The following is a 14,397-nucleotide window of genomic DNA, read 5'->3' on the forward strand; positions in this document are numbered from 1 at the left end:
GCTTTTTCTTTGAAAGCAGAGAATCTCAAGTTGCCTAGGTAACGGAAGAGTTGACCAGAGTAGCAACAGGTAAGTTCAAAATCAATCTACACTCCAACTGAAGTGGTGAGGAAGTTGGAGACGCTGTGGCAATTCAGGACAAACAATCGTTTTCGCAGAGAGATTAACCTATTCTCATGTAAACTAAATTAGTCCACAGGAACCTCTTTGGATAGAAATAACCCAATCAGTTTAAGCAAAATTTACTTCATTTGTTGAACTGCAATTTAACTGTATGAATAAAAATAGATTACTAAGCACCAGCATCTGCTAAATTTGTGTAAAACATAAGCAAACCAGGACCATATTCAGTTCAGCTCAGTTCAGTTCAGTCGTATCTGACTATTTGCGACCCCATGGACTGCAGAACTCTAGGCTTCCCTGTCCGTCACCAGCTCCTGGAGCTTACTCAAACTCATGTCCATCGAGTTGGTGTTGCCATCCAACCATCTCATCCTCTGTCGTACCCTTCTCCTCCCACCTTCAATCTTTCCTGGCATCAGGTCTTTTCCAATGAGTCAGTTCTTCACATCAAGTGGCTAGTGATGGGACCAGTAAAGTCTCTTGATGAAAGTGAAAGAGGAGAGTGAAAAAGTTGGCTTAAAGCTCAACATTCAGAAAACAAAGATCATGGCATTTAGTCCCATCACTTCATGGAAAATGGAGAAACAGTGGAAACAGTGACAGACTTTATTTTTGGGGGCTCCAAAATCACTGCAGATGGCGACTGAAGCCATGAAATTAAAAGACGTTAACTCCTTGGAAGAAAAGACAACCTAGACAGCATATTAAAAAGCAGAGATATTACTTTGCCAACAAAGGTCCGTCTAGTCAAGGTTATGCTTTTTCCAGTAGCCATGTATGAATGTGAGAGTTGGACTATAAAGAAAGCTGAGCACTAAAGAATTGATACTTTTGAACTGTGGTATTGGAGAAGACTCTTGAGAGTCCCTTGGACTGCAAGGAGATCCAACTAGTTTATCCTAAAGGAAATCAGCCCTGAATATTCATTGGAAGGACTTATGTTGAAGCTGAAACTCCAAAACTTTGGCCACCTGATGCAAAGAGCTGACTCATTTGAAAAGATCCTGATGCTGGAAAAGATTGAAGGCAGGAGGAGAAGGGGACAACAGAGAATGAGATGGTTGGATGGAATCACCGACTCAATGGACATGAGTCTGAGTAAATTCCAGGAGTTGGTGATGAACAAGGAGGCCTGGCGTGCTGCAGTCCATGGGGTCGCAAAGAGTCAGACACAACTGAGTGACTGAACTGAACTGAACTGATGGGACCAGATGCCATTTTCTTATTTTTCTGAATGTTGAACTTTAAGCCAACTTTTTTACTCTCCTCTTTCACTTTCATCAAGAAAAGTTCTTTAGTTCTCTCTTCACTTTCTGCCATAAGAGTGGTGTCATCAACATATCTGAGGTTATTGATATTTCTCCTGGCAATCTTGATTCCAGCTTGTGCCTCTTCCAGCCAAGCATTTCTCACGATGTACTCTGCATATAAGTTAAATAAGCAGGATGACAATATACAGCCTTGACGTACTCCTTTTCCTATTTGGAACCAGTCTGTTATTCCATGTCCAGTTCTAACTGTTGTTTCCTGACCTGTATACAGATTTCTCGAGAGGCAGGTAAGGTGATCTGGTATTCCCATCTCTTTCAGAATTTTCCAGTTTATTGAGATCCACACAGTCAAAGGCTTTGGCGTAGTCAATAAAGCAGAAATAGATGTTTTTCTGGAACTCTCTTGCTTTTTCAATGACCCAGCGGATGTTGGCTATTTGATCTCTGGTTCCTCTGCCTTTTTAAAAACCAGCTTGAACAGGTGTAAGTTCACAGTTCACGTAACGCTGAAGCCTGGCTTGGAGAATTTTGAGCATTACTTTACTAGCATGTGAGATGAGTGAACGTGTGTGGTAGTTTGACCATTCTTTGGCATTGCCTTTCTTTGGAATTGGAATGAAAACTGACCTTTTCCAGTCCTGTGGTCACTGCTAAGCTTCCCAAATTTGTTGGCATATTGAGTGCAGCACTTTCAAAGCATCATCTTTTAGGATTTGAAATAGCTCAACTGGAATTCCATCACCTCCACTAGCTTTGTTTGTAGTGATGCTTCCTAAGGCCCACCTGACTTCACATTCCAGGATGTCTGGCTCTAGGTGAGTGATCACACCATCATGATTATCCGGGTGAAGCTAAAGCTGAAACTCCAGTACTTTGGCGACCTCATGTGAAGAGTTGACTCATTGGAAAAGACTCTGATGCTGGGAGGGATTGGGGGCAGGAGGAGAAGGGGACGACAGAGGATGAGAAGGCTGGATGGCATCACTGACTCGATGGCCGTGAGTCTGAGTGAACTCTGGGAGTTGGTGATGGACAGGGAGGCCTGGCGTGCTGCGATTCATGGGGGTGCAAAGAGTCGGACACGACTGAGCGACTAAACTGAACTGAACTGAATCTGTCTCATGTCAATTTAATTCTTAGGCAAGCCAGAAGAACACAGAAGATTAAAAGAAAATGTCTTCCTCCTTGACGACTGGTGAAAACAACGAGATGCTACTTTACTGGTTGGACACTACTCTGTCCCAAAGCTGCTGCAGTTAAAAGATGCTGGGATCCTTGACAAAAGCTGGCAGAAGCTAAGAATTCTTACCACTTCACTCCAGTCTCCCAGATCTCTGCCTTCAGCGTCTGTTGGAAGGAAGAGTGACAATATTTCAGGGAGGAAGCCAACTGTGACTCCATGTTGAAAACTTGTTTCCTTGACTTGCTTTTATTATTACAATCATACTCACTGGCTTGCGTGGAGGACCCTGTCCCTCTGCTGGACTGTAAACTAAAGTGCCTTTGTTCAGCTCTTGGAGAGATAGTTTCTCCCTGCCCACCTGTGAATAGAAGAGATTAATACACTCCTTCTGGAGGCTGGTCTTCCCTGGTGGCCCAGGGTCTGCCTGCCTGCAGGCAGGAGTCTGCCTGCAATGCAGGAGACCCAGGTTCAATTCCTGGGTGAGGGAGATCCCCTGGAGAAGGAAATAGCAACCCACTCCAGTATTCTTGCCTGGAAAATCCCATGGACAGAGGAGGCTGGTGGGCTACAGTCTGTGGGGTTATAGAGAGTTGGTCACAGTTAATCACGACTGAGTGATTAACACTCACTCTGAAGGCTGGACATTCCCTGGGAGATGTTTTACAAGAGTGAAGACCCTTTCACTATACTTCCCCACTGCACCTCCCTCCCTTTTCTGCCTTTTGTCTTTAGTTCCTCATTGCTTGTTTCTCTCTGATCTATAAAAGAACCTGATATCCAGACCCAAAGAAGATGGTTATTTTGAGGCACTAGCCTGCCATCTTATCTTCTCGGTCTGCCAGCTCCTGGATTAAAGTCTCTTCCTTGCCTCAAAACCTCATCTCTTGGATTCACTAACCTTCTGTGTCTGGTGAGCAGAGTAAGCTTGGACCCAGTAACAACAAGAGCATTTCTCTTTTAAAAATTAGATTAGCAGGATAAAATATCTGTAGCTCCTTGGACTCAGCAACTCTTGGTTTGAAATTTGATAGAGTACTCTTGGTACTCTCTTTCCTCCCAGAGATGGTCCCTGTTTTTCTTTCTCTCTGTCTTTTGGTCCTTTGCCATAAGAAGAAACACCATCAGGTTTTCCTTTTTCTTGTTCTATATCTTGAGAACTTGGCTTGTTAACTAGTGACAATACTCTGTCTGGTATCTGCTGTCCAAAAGCTGCACGTGTTGGAGTGCAGTCATTCAAACAGACTGGTATTCCAAGCAGTCTCTTTGCTTGTGCCAGCTCTCAGGAGATTTCGTCATAAGGGGCCCAGTCCTTAAATTTGTTGTTTTGTTAATGATTCAACAAAATCCTTTGCTTTCTCAGATTATTTTGGGGAGTGACTTTTCTAGGTCTTGTGAGGGTTGCATGCTTTGCACTGTTGCGGGCACACTTCTTATGTCTTACTGGTTTAAGTCACTATTAGGACCCTACTTGTCAGTGACCAGATGATGGATCCTCTGGGTTGCTTATTTGAACTTGACTTGTCAAGGACAAATACAAATCTTACGTGTTTTCTTTATAAATATTAGTAAATACAGTTTAGCCATCTGAACAGGTGACTTCGAATTTTTTTTTTTTCCCCATCTGCCAAACACCTGATTTGAATTCAACTCCTTTTGTGACTGGTGGGTTCTGTATTATTGCATCTGATTCACAGCTGAAATTTTGAAATGTGGCAATGGGGTCTTTGTTCGAGTCTGTATTTTTGTGTATTATAGATGTGTGGTGTTTTTCATGCTCAGATGATGGTATTGCCAAATTTAATTTGTAAAAGAGTTCTATTTAGTTGACTTAAAGAAAGTTAAGAATTCACACAAATTTTCAGAAATAATGGGAACGCAAATGATCCTTCACTAAAGAATCTTCAAACTACTACACAATTGCACTCATCTCACATGCTACCAAAGTAATGCTCAAAATTTCCAAGTGAGGCTTCAATAGTATATGAACCAAGAAGATCCAGATGTTCAAGCTGGATTTAGAAAAGACAAAGGAACAAGAGATTAAATTGCCAACATCTGTTCAATCATAGAAAAAGGAAGAGAATTCCAGAAAAACATCTACTTCTACTTCATTAACTGTGCTAAAGCCTCTTACTGTGTGGATCATAACAAACTGTGAAAAATTCTTAAAGAGATGGGAATACCAGACCACCTTACCTGCTTCCTAAGAAACCTGTATGCAGGTTAAGAAGTAATAGTTAGAACTGGACATGGAACAACATACTGGTTTCAAATTGGGAAAGGAGTATGTCAAGGCTGTATATTGCCACTCTGCTTATTTAACTTATATGCAGAGTTCAGCATGCAAAACGCTGGGCTCGATGAAGCACAAGCTGGAATCAAGATTGCCAGAAGAAATATCAATAACCTCAGATATGCAGATGACACCACCCTTATGGTAGAAAACAAAGAGGAACTAAAGAGCCTCTTGATGAAAGTGAAAGAGGAGAGTGAAAAAGCTGGCTTAAAACTCAACATTCAAAAAAACTAAGATAATGACATCTGGTCCCATCACTTCTTGGCAAATAGATGGGAAACACTGGAAACAGTGACAGATTTTATTTTCTTGGGCTCCAAAATCACCACAGATGGTGACCGCAGCCACAAAATTAAGATACTTGCTCCTTGGCAGAAAAGGAATGGCCAACCTAGACAGCATATTAAAAAGCTGAGACATTACTTTGCCAACAAAGGTCCATGTAGTCAAAGCTATGGTTTTTCCAGTAGTCATGTATGGATGTGAGAGTTGGACCATAAAGAAAGCTGAGCAGTGAAGAACTGATGCTTGTGAACTCTGATATTGGAGAAGAATCTTAAAAATCCCTTGGACTGCAAGATCAAACAAGTCAATTACAAATATTCAGGAAATCAGTCATGAATATTCATTGGAAGGATTGATGCTGAAGCTGAAGCTCCAATACTTTGGCCACCTGATGAGAAGGACTGATTCATTGAACAAGACACTGATTCTGGGAAAGATTGAAGGCAGGAGGAAAAGGAGACGACAGAGGATAAGGTGGTTGGATGGCATCACTAACTTGATGAACATGAGTTTGAGCAAGCTCCAGCAGTTGGTGATGATCAGGGAAGCCTGGCATGCTGCAGTCCATGGGGTCTCAAAGAATCAGACGTGACTGAGTGACTGAACTGAACTGAACATAAATTGAATATCAGCTTCATATGACCTAGGAAACTACTTGGTATTGAAGCTAGTTTATGCTTTTTAGTTTAATATGGATATGTCTTTAGAGTTATTAAGGATTCTACTTTTACTATACCTGGTTTAACTCGAAGTCAAATAAGACCGTGATATCTCTGTTACACAATTTGTCATGAAGAAAAACTGCTTGGGATGATGACTGACTTTGTCTAAATCTCATGAAATTTTAATGATTAATCTAATAAACAATGCTGGGAACAAGTGCTTTAGACAGACAGAGATGGGGTAAAAGTAGTTTGGTTGAACAGTTTAAAAATAGTTATATTTTATGGCATGTTTCTTAAAAATGATTTCTCCAAGTCTTGCAATTATGATTGGAGCTTACCTTGATAACACATTCACATTATTTTGAAGCTACTAGTTAAAAGGAGATAACAGCTGGGGTGAACCCCTTGGTTGGCTTGACAATGGAACTGGGTAAGGTTTTCCATGGACTTTCCATGCAACGAAATGAGTCCCAAGTTAGACCAAAAGGTCTAAGCTATACTGTATTTACTTGGACTAAAAAGGTTAATGCAATAAGGCCTTGTATGTTTCATGGTTGTTAACAGCCAGGAGCAGCCACAGAGATTCAGCAATTATTTAATGTAGGTAGACAACTCCTACCTATTCAGCTCTGTATGTATGCCCTTATAATTGATGCTTTTATATTTAATATGTATTCAAAAATAATCAGAGTGACCAGATAATCTGACACATGGTGTCAGGTACTTCACTAGGTGCTAAGGATATAAGACTTCACAGGACTTGCATGGATTCTAACTTCATGATACCTACAATTTACAGAGGAAGAAAGGTACTAAACAAATGCTCATGAACATAATGAACACCACAAAAAGTAGAATCGGGCCTTGGGGAAAGAGCGGGTAATCCCACCAAGCCAGGGACATCTAAAGAAATGACATGTTTGCAGAGTCCCAATATCTGAGTAAGTTAGGGAGAGACTTTCAGGCAGAAGAAAGAGACCCCAAGACAAGAGAGTACATGGACTTCTGTTCTTTTAGATGAACTGAAAGAATTCTAAATCACTCAGAGTCAAGAGAACTAGTATGAGGCAGGAAAGACAAATCATGAAAGAGCATAGAGGCCATATTAAGTACTTGAAACTTTATCATAAGGGTGTGCTAAGTTGCTTCAGTTGTGTCCAACTCTTTTGTGACCCCACGGGCTGTGGCCCACCAGGCTCCTCTGTCCATGGGATCCTCTGGGCAAGAATACTGAAGTGGGTTGCCGTGCCCTCCTGCATCTCTTAAGCCTTCTGCATTGGCAGGCATGTTCTTTACCATGAGCGCCATCTGGGAAGCCCATCATAAGGGCAATAAAAAGTAAATGCAAGATTTTGAACACAGAAAAATGTAAATCTTTGTGCTTATCATCTCATTTAATCCTCACAACAACTCTATGTAACGGGTACCATGACACTCTATAGATGAGGATGAAGGTTATACCACATGCTAAGATTACAAACTCATGTAATATCACAGGCAGGTTTTAAATGCTTATCTTTGCAAAACTCACTGCTCTTTTGCTGCAAAATAATTGCCATTGGTTGGCAGAGATTTTTCATTACTGGCAATGCCAAAGAAAGCTCAAACCGTCGCACAATTGCACTCATCTAACATGCTAGTAAAGTAATGCTAAAAATTCTCCAAGCCAGGCTTCAGCAATACGTGAACTGTGAACTTCCTGATGTTCAAGCTGGTTTTTAAAAAAGGCAGAGGAACCAGAGATCAAATTGCCAACATCCGCTGGATCATCAAAAAAGCAAGAGAGTTCCAGAAAAATATCTATTTCTACTTTATTGACTATGCCAAAGCCTTTGACTATGTGGATCACAATAAACTGTGGAAAATTCTGAAAGAGATGGGAATACCAGATCACCTGACCTGCCTCTCGAGAAACCTATATGCAGGTCAGGAAGCAACAGTTAGAACAGGGCATGGAACAACAGACTGGTTCCAAGTAGGAAAAGGAGTATGTCAAGGCTGTATATTGTCACCCTGCTTATTTAACTTCTATGCAGAGTACATCATGAGAAACGCTTGGCTGGAAGAAGCAGAAGCTGAAATTAAGATTGCCGGGAGAAATATCAATAACCTCAGATATGCAAATGACACCACCCTTATGGCAGAAAGTGAAGAGGAACTAAAAAGCCTCTTGATGAAAGTGAAAGAGGAGAGTGAAAAAGTTGGCTTAAAGCTCAACATTTAGAAAACTAAGATCATGGCATCTGGTCCCATCACTTCATGGGAAATAGATGGGGAAACAATGTCAGACTTTATTTTTGGGGGCTCCAAAATCGCTGCAGATGGTGATTGCAGCCATGAAATTGAGAGATGCTTACTCCTTGGAAGGAAAGTTATGACCAACCTAGATAGTATATTAAAAAGCAGAGACATTACTTTGCCAACTAAGGTCTGTCTAGTCAAGGCCATGATTTTTCCAGTGGTCATGTAGGGCTGTGAGAGTTGGACTGTGAAGAAAGCTGAGCACCAAAGAATTGATGCTTTTGAACCGTGGTGTTGGAGGAGACTCTTGAGAGTCCCTTGGACTGCAAGGAGATCCAACCTGTCCATTCTAAAGGAGATCAGTCCTGAGTGTTCTTTGGAAGGAATGATGCTAAAGCTGAAACTCCAGTTCTTTGGCCACCTCATGTGAAGAGTTGACTCATTGGAAAAGACTCTACTGCTGGGAGGGATTGGGGCAGGAGGAGAAGGGGATGACAGAGGATGAGACGGATGGATGGCATCACCGACTCAATGGACATGAGTTTGAGTGAGCTCCTGGAGTTGATGATGGACAGGGAGGCCTGGTGTGCTGCAATTCATGCGGTCGCAGAGAGTTGGACACGACTGAGTGACTTAACTGAACTGAACTGAACTATTCCCACATCTGGATAAGAGGCCAAGAGCAGAAGAACCAGAGAAGTAACTACATATGGTTACCAATAAAAGCTGGTAGCACAGGAGGGGTGCATCCAAAAGGATATCAGATGGGTGTGTGTGTGAAATATACATATATAATCAACTTTCTGATATCCTTTCTGCCAACCAGTTAGAAATGAAAAAATTCTCTAGAACCAGGGATGTTAGTTAGGACTCATCTATTTCACTTCCTCTTCCACTTGAAATTGACAACCTTTTCTATGTGATCTCTTAACCGCCTGGCACCTCAGTTTTCTTCAAGAATAAAGTGAGAATAATGCATTTAATTGATATTTGTGATTATGGAGGAAATGGTCTGGAACGAATGAAATATAATTAGAATGATGGTAATCTTTTTTAAGGTGACCCTATTCTCAATTAACTGAATTGTTCTTACAAAATACAAAACGTAGAAAGATGTTTTCCCTCTACGCTTGGCTTGTGGGTGCTAGATAGGAAGATGTCTACAAAAAACAAAATGAAAACCCCACACAAAAATCTTGAAGCATTGCTACTAAGCAGACATTTACTGTTTTAAAATATTTGAATAGTGTCTACAGTCATGATTTATGCCATTTGCAAGGTCAAGCAACCGATGAAAATGACAGAGGAGGAAGGGAAATGTTTCAGAGTGCTCATTCTTTTACTTCCTCCTCCTGCTAGCTGTATTCCTGTTAATATCTGTTAACATACATGTTTAATATGAATATCACTTCAGGGTTTTCTAAGAAAAAATTCAAGAAGTGACATTTTTCAACACAGCCTAGTGCAACTGTTAAATCGTGAACTGTGGAGTCTGGCAAGTTCAACTCTTGGCTCTGAATTTCCTGGCTGTGTGACCTTAGGCTAGTTAATTAACTTCTCTATGTCTTGGCTTCCTGATTAATACAATAGAAGTAATAATAGATCTACCTAATGGGGTTGTTGTTAGGATTTAAGAAATTAAAACATGAAAAGGACTTAGAATTGTATCTAGCATACACTAAAAACTCAATAAATATTAGCTATCATTATCACTACCCTTTTAGTCCTGTATTTCTATTCCCTGCTTGCTGTTTTACATTAATATCTTCTAATTGCCCTAAAGAGGAATAGGGCTGGTGAGAGGATAAAAGAGAATACTTTGATGTCTTAAGATTGGTGTCTCAATTATCTTTCTTATATTAATTGTAAAAATTGTTGACACTTTTTCAGGAAACAGAGGAAAACGACAAGACAAAGCCCACCCACGCATGTGCATGTCTACACACACCCACCCCTGTGGAGAAAAATGAAAACTAATGGGGCTAGAAGAGGAGAGAGCAAGACATTATCTTCAAATATCATTTAGGGAATTGAAGAATAATACAGTTTAATAGTAATATTTTACATGAACAAATTTCCCTTCTTTTGAGTAGAAGCTTAATGTGCTTAATTTGGTTTTCATTTATATTAATCATTTCTTATCTATATTAAAGCACTTATCACATTGTATTGCAATTTATCTATTTATACATCTGTCTCTCCTACTAGACCATGAAATCCTTGAAGACAGAGGCTTAGTATTATTCATCTTTCTGGCCTTAAGGCTAATATAGTGCCCTTGGAAAATAACAGGTACTCAATACTTGGTGACCAAACAAGTGAATGAAATTCTCAATCACATTGTTGATTTAATGAATTCCTATTATAGATAGTTCCAAGTCATACATGCTTAAAGCAAGCCTATAAAAAACTCTACATGAGCAATTTAAGCAGTAAAGTTGCAATAATCCACAAAAGAGTGATTTTTAAAAAGTCAAGTCACAGACTTTTGAATAACAAACTTCCTGGTAGTCCAAATTTTGGTGCTTGAAAGTTTTTGTGTCAAACTGACCATGCCATTCAGAGCTAACACTCCTCTCTTCTTGGGCCAGCTTAGACGGAAACAGCTTGAATTTCACTCCTCCTCTGCTTCCCACCCTCAAGACATACCCTGTTTGCAGTGCTCTAAATGATGGCCCAGTGTCACCCTCTTCCTGGCCCTAAGCAGAATATAAAGATCCAGTCTCAGAAGAGATGCCTTAGGAACAGGATCACTTTGAACCCAGTGTTCTTTTTCTTCATCCAGAGCGCAGCCTATAATTGATCTCTGTCTACCTAGACAAGGTCTGTTTATTTACCTTGTTGCCCTGTATTTCTAGACAGTCTACACCCCTGTCCTGTGTCTCTAATCTCTGATCTCCCAGAGAAATAGCCTGGGCTCTATTTGCTGTAGGATTGGATTTACTTCTCAGATTATAAAATAATCCACTGATAACACTGGACAAGAATTAAAGAGTCAAACAGATGAGAAACAGTGAGGACTAGAAAATTATAGTGACTTCTCCTAAGGGAACTGTGCAAACCAGTGTCAAGGGGAGAGCTAGGTGTCTAGGTCTAAAGGTTTTTCATTATATCACAGAGAACTGGTCATCCTGTCCATAGCAATCCCAAGACTGGCGACCCTATATTCTCACGTGGCTAACACAGCAGGTCCTGAGTAATGTCTTGCCATGATTCCAGACTGAGCAGAACTTTCATATCACCCTACTCTTCTGTTTTTTTCTCAACAGTTGGGCCTTTTCTCTTCTTTCCTTTTTATATATTCTTTTAAAGACTTTGAACTGACAAATCCCCTACCGGCTTTCTATAAATGGTCATCCAATGTATAACTAAGAGATGCAATCTTTTGACAAATATTTGAGAGCCTGTCATGGACAAAGTTCCAATTTAATTTATTAAAGAGAATTCTAATGAGACAGTATATCCTTTTATTTATCTCTGAGATTTTACATTTACTTGGATGACTTGACTGGTTTGGGGCTTTAATATTGCAAATCTCAACTTCTGACATTAAATACATAATTTCTCAATAGCTATCTTGACCTACTATTTACCTACAGCTCTGCATTTCAAAACACATATTATGACATATTAGTCTGTTATGAAGCCAATTTAATGGGTTTAGTACATTTTTAATAAAAAATGGGATAGAAAATAAGGGAAAAATAGAATATGTCATGCATGTAAGGCTCAATATTCTTTTGTAAAATTTTAAAGTAAATACATATAAATATATAACAGCCCACCAGAATACTCTGTCCAATGAGACTTTTCAGGCAAGAACACTGGAGTGGGTTGCCATTTCCTTCTTCAGGGGATCTTCCAGACCTAGGGATCAAACCTGCATTTCCTGTGTCTCCTACATTGCAGGCATATTCTTTGCCTGCTGAGCTATCAGAAAAATCTCATAATATGCATACACACACATTTATAAATAAATAACATGCATATATATGTATATCTATATATATCTGACTACTATATTGTATGTGTTTTATTACAGCTCATGATCAAAAAGCCCTGAAAGCCACTGAGCTACACTGTATTTATTTTCCTTCTAATGAAAGGCTAACATAGTGACATGACATTTTTCTTAAAAATTATTAAACATTTAAAAATCAAGTATATTCACAGAAACAGGAGGAGTACAGTGTAAGTCACAATCCCCACTTCAGCTCTTTGAAGGACAAAAAATGTATCATCAAGTTTCTAATGCTGGTGAACTGCAAGTCTAGATTACGTTTTAAAGACAGGATTTATATGCAGCTTTTCTGAACACCAGGTACTGTAACAGAGAAGGCACATGGATTCTCCCTCATTAACACCTGCAGACTAGTCAATCCCTGGCTCTTTGGTGCTTTCCTTGCTTGCATATTGTTTTGCTACTATTGACTACATTAAATCTTAATTGATTCGACCTTTATTCTTGGAGCATATAATGACTGTGGATGTGTGCTGGAGATACTCTTATCTCTTTTGAGTAAGTGGGGGAGGCCAAAAGTAATGAAGAGACAAATCCTTGTAAAATCCTTTATGTGTATGAAAGGTCCATTAGTGAAGAAGAAAAAGTAAAGGATGATCTGAGATTGAGGATTTTAAAATCAGAAAACAAAAAGTATCTTCCAGTCACCTGCACTGCAAAATTTTCAGTTGTTTTTTTGTTTTCATATTTAAAGGATAAAATAGACATGCAAACTTGACAGATAAAAAACAATAAACAGGAATGACCTTTTCTGGAGGACCAGAGATAAAAAGGAATGCATATAATTAAAAGGCTGAGAAAAGGAGATGGTTGTAAATCCAGTTGTTTCCCATCATACTCAGTGTGATTTATGAATTATTATGGCTACTTCTGACCACAGAACAAGAATAGCTGGGAAATGTCCCCCTCCACTTGTTTTATTACTTTAGGTCTGAGTGACAAATTTCTTTTTCACTAGTTGGTACAACAAAACTTCCTAAATCAGAAAGTGGGTAAATCTCACATAGATGCTAGAGCACAGGTACCACTGGATGGAAAACTTCCCACAAAGCCCCTCAGCCCAGCTCTTTGGTTCTGTAAGGCTGGCCTGACTCTTAATCTTTAAAAATGTATATTTTTTATCTTAATTTTCTTTTAATTTTATTTTATTGTGTAAGAACATGTAACATGAGGTCTAACTTCTAACGTATGTTTGCTGCTGCTGCTAAGTCGCTTCAGTCGTGTCTGACTTTGTGTGACCCCATAGACGGCAGCCCACTAGGCTTCTCTGTTCCTGAGATTCTCCAGGCAAGAATACTGGAGTGGGTTGCCATTTCCTTCTCCAATGCATGAAAGTGATAAGTGAAAGTAAAGTCGCTCAGTCGTGTCCAACTCTTAGCGACTCCATGGACTGCAGCCTACCAGGCTCCTCCATCCATGGGATTTTCCAGCCAAGAGTACTGGAGTGGGTTGCCATGTTAAAGTATACGGTATTCAGTCCAATATTAATTATACAACAGAGCTCCAAAATGTACTCATCTTGCTTAACTGAAATGTTATCCCCAATGGCTAGTCACTCTCCATTTTTCTTTCCTCCCAGTATCTGGGAAAAACCATCATTTCACTCTTTGATTCAGTGAATCTGAAGCTGAACTGATTCTTAAGGGGAACCCTTGTTTTATTCAGTCACCAAGAACAACACAGGAAGAGTCATAGAATTTAGAGAGGTTAAAGACTTTATTTTGGGGGGCTCCAAAATCACTGCAGATGGTGACTGCAGACATGAAATTAAAAGACGCTTACTCCTTGGAAAAAAAGTTATGACCAACCTAGATAGCATATTCAAAAGCGGAGACATTACTTTGCCAACTAAGTTTCGTCTAGCCAAGGCTATGGTTTTTCCAGTGGTCATGTATGGATGTGAGAGTTGGACTGTGAAGAAGGCTGAGCACCGAAGAATTGATGCTTTTGAACTGTGGTGTTGGAGAAGACTCTTGAGAGTCCCTTGGACTGCAAGGAGATCCAACCCGTCCATGCTGAAGGAGATCAGCCCTGGGATTTCTTTGGAAGGAATGATGCTAAAGCTGAAACTCCAGTACTTTGGCCACCTCATGCGAAGAGTTGACTCATTGGAAAAGACTCTGATGCTGGGAGGGATTGGGGGCAGGAGGAGAAGGAGACGACAGAGGAAGAGATGGCTGGATGGCATCACTGACTCGATGGACGTGAGTCTGAGTGAACTCCGGGAGTTGGTGATGGACAGGGAGGCCTGTCGTGCTGCGATTCATGGGGTCGCAAAGAGTCAGACACTACTGAGCGACTGAACTGAACTG

The sequence above is a fragment of the Budorcas taxicolor genome, chromosome 1 (assembly GCF_023091745.1).
Source record: "Budorcas taxicolor isolate Tak-1 chromosome 1, Takin1.1, whole genome shotgun sequence".
Lineage (NCBI taxonomy): Eukaryota > Metazoa > Chordata > Mammalia > Artiodactyla > Bovidae > Budorcas > Budorcas taxicolor.